General features: G+C 47.2%; 1 long non-coding RNA gene and 3 other non-coding genes across 6 annotated transcripts; all 4 read left to right on the top strand.

Moving 5' to 3' along the window:
- The first annotated feature begins 515 nt into the window (after nucleotides 1-515).
- Nucleotides 516-3,554, top strand: LOC122915990. Of its 3 annotated transcripts, none has more exons than XR_006386125.1 (5): nucleotides 516-618; nucleotides 929-1,159; nucleotides 2,262-2,312; nucleotides 2,771-2,853; nucleotides 3,318-3,554. It is a non-coding gene; the product is annotated as an uncharacterized LOC122915990 (long non-coding RNA). The 3 variants fall into 3 exon arrangements; XR_006386124.1 differs by having other exon boundaries at nucleotides 519-618; nucleotides 929-1,150; XR_006386126.1 differs by having other exon boundaries at nucleotides 536-611; nucleotides 929-1,150.
- Nucleotides 761-852, top strand: LOC122916683. Its single transcript, XR_006386301.1, has one exon. It is a non-coding gene; the product is annotated as a small nucleolar SNORD12/SNORD106 (small nucleolar RNA).
- On the top strand, nucleotides 2,096-2,186 carry LOC122916684. The gene has a single exon (XR_006386302.1). It is a non-coding gene; the product is annotated as a small nucleolar SNORD12/SNORD106 (small nucleolar RNA).
- LOC122916685 lies at nucleotides 2,527-2,620 on the top strand. The gene has a single exon (XR_006386303.1). It is a non-coding gene; the product is annotated as a small nucleolar SNORD12/SNORD106 (small nucleolar RNA).
- Nucleotides 3,555-5,441: the final 1,887 nt, after the last annotated feature.

Here is a 5,441-nt window from a genome sequence, read left to right as displayed (position 1 = left end):
TTTCCCCGCAGACACTGGGCGGGGCGAGGGGCCGGGCGGGCGGCCGGGAGGCGGAGAAGGAGGGAGGTGGGGGAGGAGGAGGGGACCTCGGGGCTGCGAGCGAGGGGGCCGGGCCCTGTGGCACTGCCCGCGCGGCTGACGGGCCGGCTGGCGTCACCTAGCTCCCCCCGGCGGCGGGACCGGCGGGCTCGGGCGGACGCGGCTGAGGGGAGGGGATTGTGGGGGGAGGGTTAACAGTGCCCAAGGCCGTCGCAGGCCTCAGCCCGCCCCGGAGGAGGGGGAACCCGGCAGGCGACTTAGTGCGTGCGAAGCGCGACATGGCGGAAGGCCGACGAGCCCCGGTGGCCCCGAGTGTACGGCGAAGGGGGCGGGGCTAGAGCGGCCTTGACAACCATTAGATCGCCTGGGGCCGGGCGGCTCGGAAACTACATTTCCCAGAGGTCCCCGCGTGCCGCGGGACGGAAGGGGAAGCGCCTCGAGTGCAGTGCGCAGGCGCGAGAGCTTCCCCTGGTTATATAAGAGAAGTCTGGGGCTTTTCTCTTTCTTTTGCGTCTTGGGCTCCTTCGCCTCGTCAGCTGTGGTGGGGTGCCCGGCAACCCGCGTTTGCTGATGTATGTGGTGAGTGGAGATTCTGCTGTTCTCCTTTCAAGATTTCTGTTCCTTCTTTTCCCTCTGGCTTCCTCTGCTCTGACCCTAAAGAGGCGTCGGGGAAACCAATTAAATTGGAAAAATCCGCGCCTCCGTGCGGACCTGGTCCTTGGCCGGTGTAAATGATGATTTCGCTTTTTTCCCCATCAGATCGACAATGCTGATGTCTTTGAACATTTGCCAGTTAGTTCTGATCACACCGGCCTTAGGAGGCCCCGCCATGTTCCGATCCCAACCGTGAGAAGATGGCGATGGATACCCTTTCTTTGTTGGTTCGCAGGTCGGCGCGATCCGAGGGTACAGAATGGATCCCAGAGGAGGGGGTCGCTGCTGGGTCTTCAAGAGAGCCCCCTGTAGAGCTCTACAGCCTTTCGTCTCCTGATCTCCGGCGTAAGCATTTGTATCCTGGCCTGTCGTAGGAAACGCGTGGTCTGGGAGCCTCTTCGTGTGCTGGACAAACTGGAGGGAAAAAATGGAGATTCAGCCGTAGCTAATTTTACTTGTAAGTAAGGTGCGCAGAACGCTTCATTTTATCACGGTTCTAACGTATCTTTTAGACTTCGGTGAAAACAGATTTAGGAAAACGAATTCCTCAGGGTGGGAAAATCTCTTTAAAGTGAATAGATAATTAATTCTTTAAATGTCTCTTGAGTGCTCCCGAAAGCACATTTTTGGATCCCGTTTTTCCCCATGTGAGGTGTTTGGGGGGTTTTTTTGTGTTTTTTTTGTTTTTTTATAAAAACGTTTTCTTGAGCATACTTGACGTTTCCAAACAGAAGCTGGCGGCGGGGGCAGGTGGATGAAAGAATTTACTAGAGGCAGAACAAGAGATGTTCTTTGGCTAAACTGCCAGGCCATAGCTGGGGGCTGTAATGAAGGGGGAAGGCAAGAAGGGATGGGAACGAATGGAATTTTCCTTTGGTACCTGTGCTCAGTTTTAAGTAGCCCGTCCGTCATCGAGGGCTTACAGGTCACCTTAAAGGTCTTGTTTGCCTTCAACCAGGTGGTCGCTATGGGCCCAGGTAACTTCATTCCGGTTTCCTTTGCTCGAACCTACTGCTTAAAAGTGGCCTCTACAAAAGAGAATATTTTAATTAAAAAAAAAAATTTTTTTAAGTACTTTACACCCTGTCTGGGGCTCAGACTCACAGCCTAGAGATCAAGAGTCATGTGCTCTACTGATCCAGCCATCCAGGCACCCCACTTGAGGATTTTTTTTTTTTTTCCTAAGGAAAAGCTAAATTTGTGTTTTTGGTTGACCCAACCACCAGTTCTCAGCTTTGTACCATTTTAATTTGCTTGAGTCCAGGAATGGCACCTTAAGGGCAGGACTTAGTGGGAGACAGATTTGTCATAAAACTGGTGTCAGAGTGGACCTGTAAGTCGGGTTTTTGGTGATGGCATTTTGCATTAAAATTAGTAACACCTGCGAACAGGAGCTTTGTCTGCTGGCATATATGATGACTGAACTTTTTTCCCCAACAGATCGACCATGTTGATCTAACTTTCCTAAGCCAGTTTCTGTCTGATATGCCAACTTGAGCAGCTCCTTTGTCCCTCACTTCCCTTGAGCATCTAGCTGATGGGAACTCGTGTTTGTTTTTTCATCTTAGAGTTACTGTTGGCTGAAAGCAGACTTCGAGTAGACCAGGAATGAGATGTTGGTGAGTGATGTCCATGTGGCTGAATAGATGGGATCTGGAAAATAGGAGAGATAATAACTCCTATTTTGAAGTTTAAGTAATCTCTACAGCCAGCGTGAAGCTCTAATTCCTGTCCCCAAGATTAAGAATCACGTGCTCTTCCGGAACCAGCCAGGCAGCCCTGTTTTAAATACAGGACTGTCTGCCCTTTGTGTTCTGCTCTAACTCAAATTTGGCCATTGCAGTTGATGACCTAACTTTTTTCCCCATCAGATCGACCATGTTGATCTAACTGAACCTTTAGCCAGTGTTTTGTCTGATGCATTGGCCCCAAAGATGAAGTCTCTGTTTTCTGCATACCACTAACTTCTGCTGTGTGTGTGTGTGTTAAAGTGTTTAAGTGGTGTTTGGGCTTGGTTGGTTTTCTCCCCACCAGGAATCCGGTTCCTTACCTTGTTTTACCTGCTAACTTTCTACAGGTTAGGAACCCTATGAGCCACAGGACCATATGTAGATGCAGCCTGATCTACATTCTGCATTGGTTCATTCTGACCTGCGTCAGGTGAGGTTTCTGCAAATGGCATTATCTAAGTATCAGCCTTCTTTAAAGGTGATTAAATGTTCCCCCATAGAGGTACTGAGTTTCCCTGCTGGGGAGTAACCTGGGAACCCACTTCTCAAGTGGTGTGTAAAGCAGGAGGGGAAGGGGCGCCTTGGTGGCTCTGGGTTAAAGCCTCTGCCTTCGGCTCAGGTCATGATCCCAGAGTCCTGGGATCGAGCCCCGCATCAGGCTCTCTGCTCAGCGGGGAGCCTGCTTCCTCCTCTCTCTCTGCCTGTTTGTGATCTCTGTCAAATAAATAAATAAAATCTTCAAAAAAAAAAACAGGAGGGGAAAATTTAAGACAAGAGTAGGATGTATTGGTACTACTGGGTCCTAGAGGACACCCATATCCCAAACAAGAAGCTTTTTACATCAGAATTAAATACTGATTGTAATTTTTTTTTTTTTTTTTTTTTTTTTTTTAGGAATTTCTCAACTATGGAGCTGGTCCCAAGTCTTGGAAATGATTGATCCTGTGCTTTCCTGAATAAGAGTGATAGTTTCTGGTTGAATCTGTCTCAAAAAGGTTTTATGTAACCTGAGGACTGTCTAGAGGCCTGTGCCCATTTTGAAGAATCCAGGATTATGGTTAAACTTGGCAAACATTTTTAGTTTGTATCATTCCTATCTGGAGAGAGAAAATAAAATTCTTAAAACAAAAATGCTCTTGTGTTTGATTAATGGAGGTAAACATGAACCATGGAGAATCAGTAACCATCGTGTCTACAGGGGTCAAACTCCAGGGGCAGAGAGAAAATGGAGGGCTGAGCACACACTTGTACATTCTGCAGGTATTTCTAAACAGTTAAGTACACTAAAGCACGGGTCCAGTGATTCATGAGATCAGTATATGTGATTAGGGCTATATTTGATTTACATGTTTATACTGTTTAGCCATGGAAAATTACAGATTGGTCTAAGATACATGGCCAATCTAGTTTCATCTGACTCTTACCATTCTCCCCGGCCTCAATTTTAATATAAGAATGTCTCACTTAGGAAAGATGGAATTTCACACTGGGCCATTTATATTGTGCCTAATAAGCTAGAGCTTGCTATGGACTCCACATGTGATCTCCTTCCCCTTGAGTGTGTTGGATTGCTTAAAATGAACAGAAAACAAAGTGTAAGTCACTGGAGATTTGACACGTTGCTATTTTGATTCGTATCTGTTTTGTTCCTTGGCTGGATTTGATGAAGCAAGCTGTCAATGGGAAACGTCCACCTTGATGAAGGTGGGGTCAAGGCAACCATGTGCATGGAACCAAGCCCTGCTAAGGAATGCAGATCCTTCCCCACTGGCATTTTCCTACATTCAAGAGACCCTGAAACCAGACCCATTCAAGTTGTGCCTGGATTAGTGACCTACAGAAAATAAGATGAAATGTTTTTTATGTCACTAGTTTTGGGGGTAATTGATCCAGCAATAAATTCAGAGCTCCACTATAATGGTCTTGGCATAAATACCAACTTGCACCAGCCCACTGACCTTCCTGAATCTGTCAGGGCATTCAAAACTGGGGGCCCAGCCTACATTTCTAGGTTTGTGTTCCCCTTCATGCATTCAATTGAAACTTCAAAAACGAGGGGTGCTTCACTGGCTCAGTTCGTTGAGCATCTGGGCTCAGGTCATGATCTCAAGGTCCTGTTTGAGCCTCCTCCCTGCTCATGCTCTCAAATAATCTTAAAAAAAAAAAAAAGCTTGGAAAACTGATCTCCCCTTCCCCCATCAAAGCTGCCTCTCCCACAGCCGTTTCTTTTGGTATTGACACCTTTGGGCTAGTTGTTCATGTAGAACATTTGGGGAATTCACATTTTGCTCTTGTTGCACGTGGGAAACAATCAACTCCCATTGGTTCTGCCTTCAAAACCTGAAATTTGTTCCAACGTTGCTACCACTTTGCTCATCCAAACCATCCTCCAAGCTCTGATTACTGGTCTTGCTACTACCACTCCCCTCTATGATCTATTAGGCAGCTAGAGTGATGCCGGAAAACAAAGATCATGCCACCATCCTCAAAAACCTCCAGCACGTCCCCACCTCACTCGGAGTAAAAGCCAGAGTCTGGCCTTCCCTATTTCCTCTGTCTTAATCTCTGACCTATCCCTTTCTCTTTCCGTCTCTTTCAGCCACCAGACTCTTCCTCCGTCACTTGACAATCACTCCTACGTCAGAATCTTTGCACTTGCTACTTCCCCTCCTTGGATCAACCAATCAATCCTAGATTCTTCAGATCTTTGCATGGTTCCCTCACTCGGCTCAATCAGGTGTGTTTATTCAAATGTCACCTTTCCAGGGGACCTATCTAAAATAATATTCCCTTCTCCTTCTGTTCCCTCACCTTGTATTTTTTTCAAAGTATTTATCACTGCTTAAGTGACACATACGAACACACTGTAGGTATATTTATATAGTATATTTGTTTATTGTTGGTGCCCCCCCTCACTCCCCCACCCCCATTAAACCTGGACTCCATGTATGTAGCAACTTTCCCTTCTTTGTCTATGGCCCCTCCACAAGTGGCACAGTGCCTGGTATGTGGGAGGCC

The sequence above is a fragment of the Neovison vison genome, chromosome 8 (assembly GCF_020171115.1).
Source record: "Neovison vison isolate M4711 chromosome 8, ASM_NN_V1, whole genome shotgun sequence".
Taxonomy (NCBI): domain Eukaryota; kingdom Metazoa; phylum Chordata; class Mammalia; order Carnivora; family Mustelidae; genus Neogale; species Neogale vison.
The sequence above is the reverse complement of the archived record's forward strand: the minus strand, read 5'-3'. Positions and strand labels throughout refer to the sequence as shown.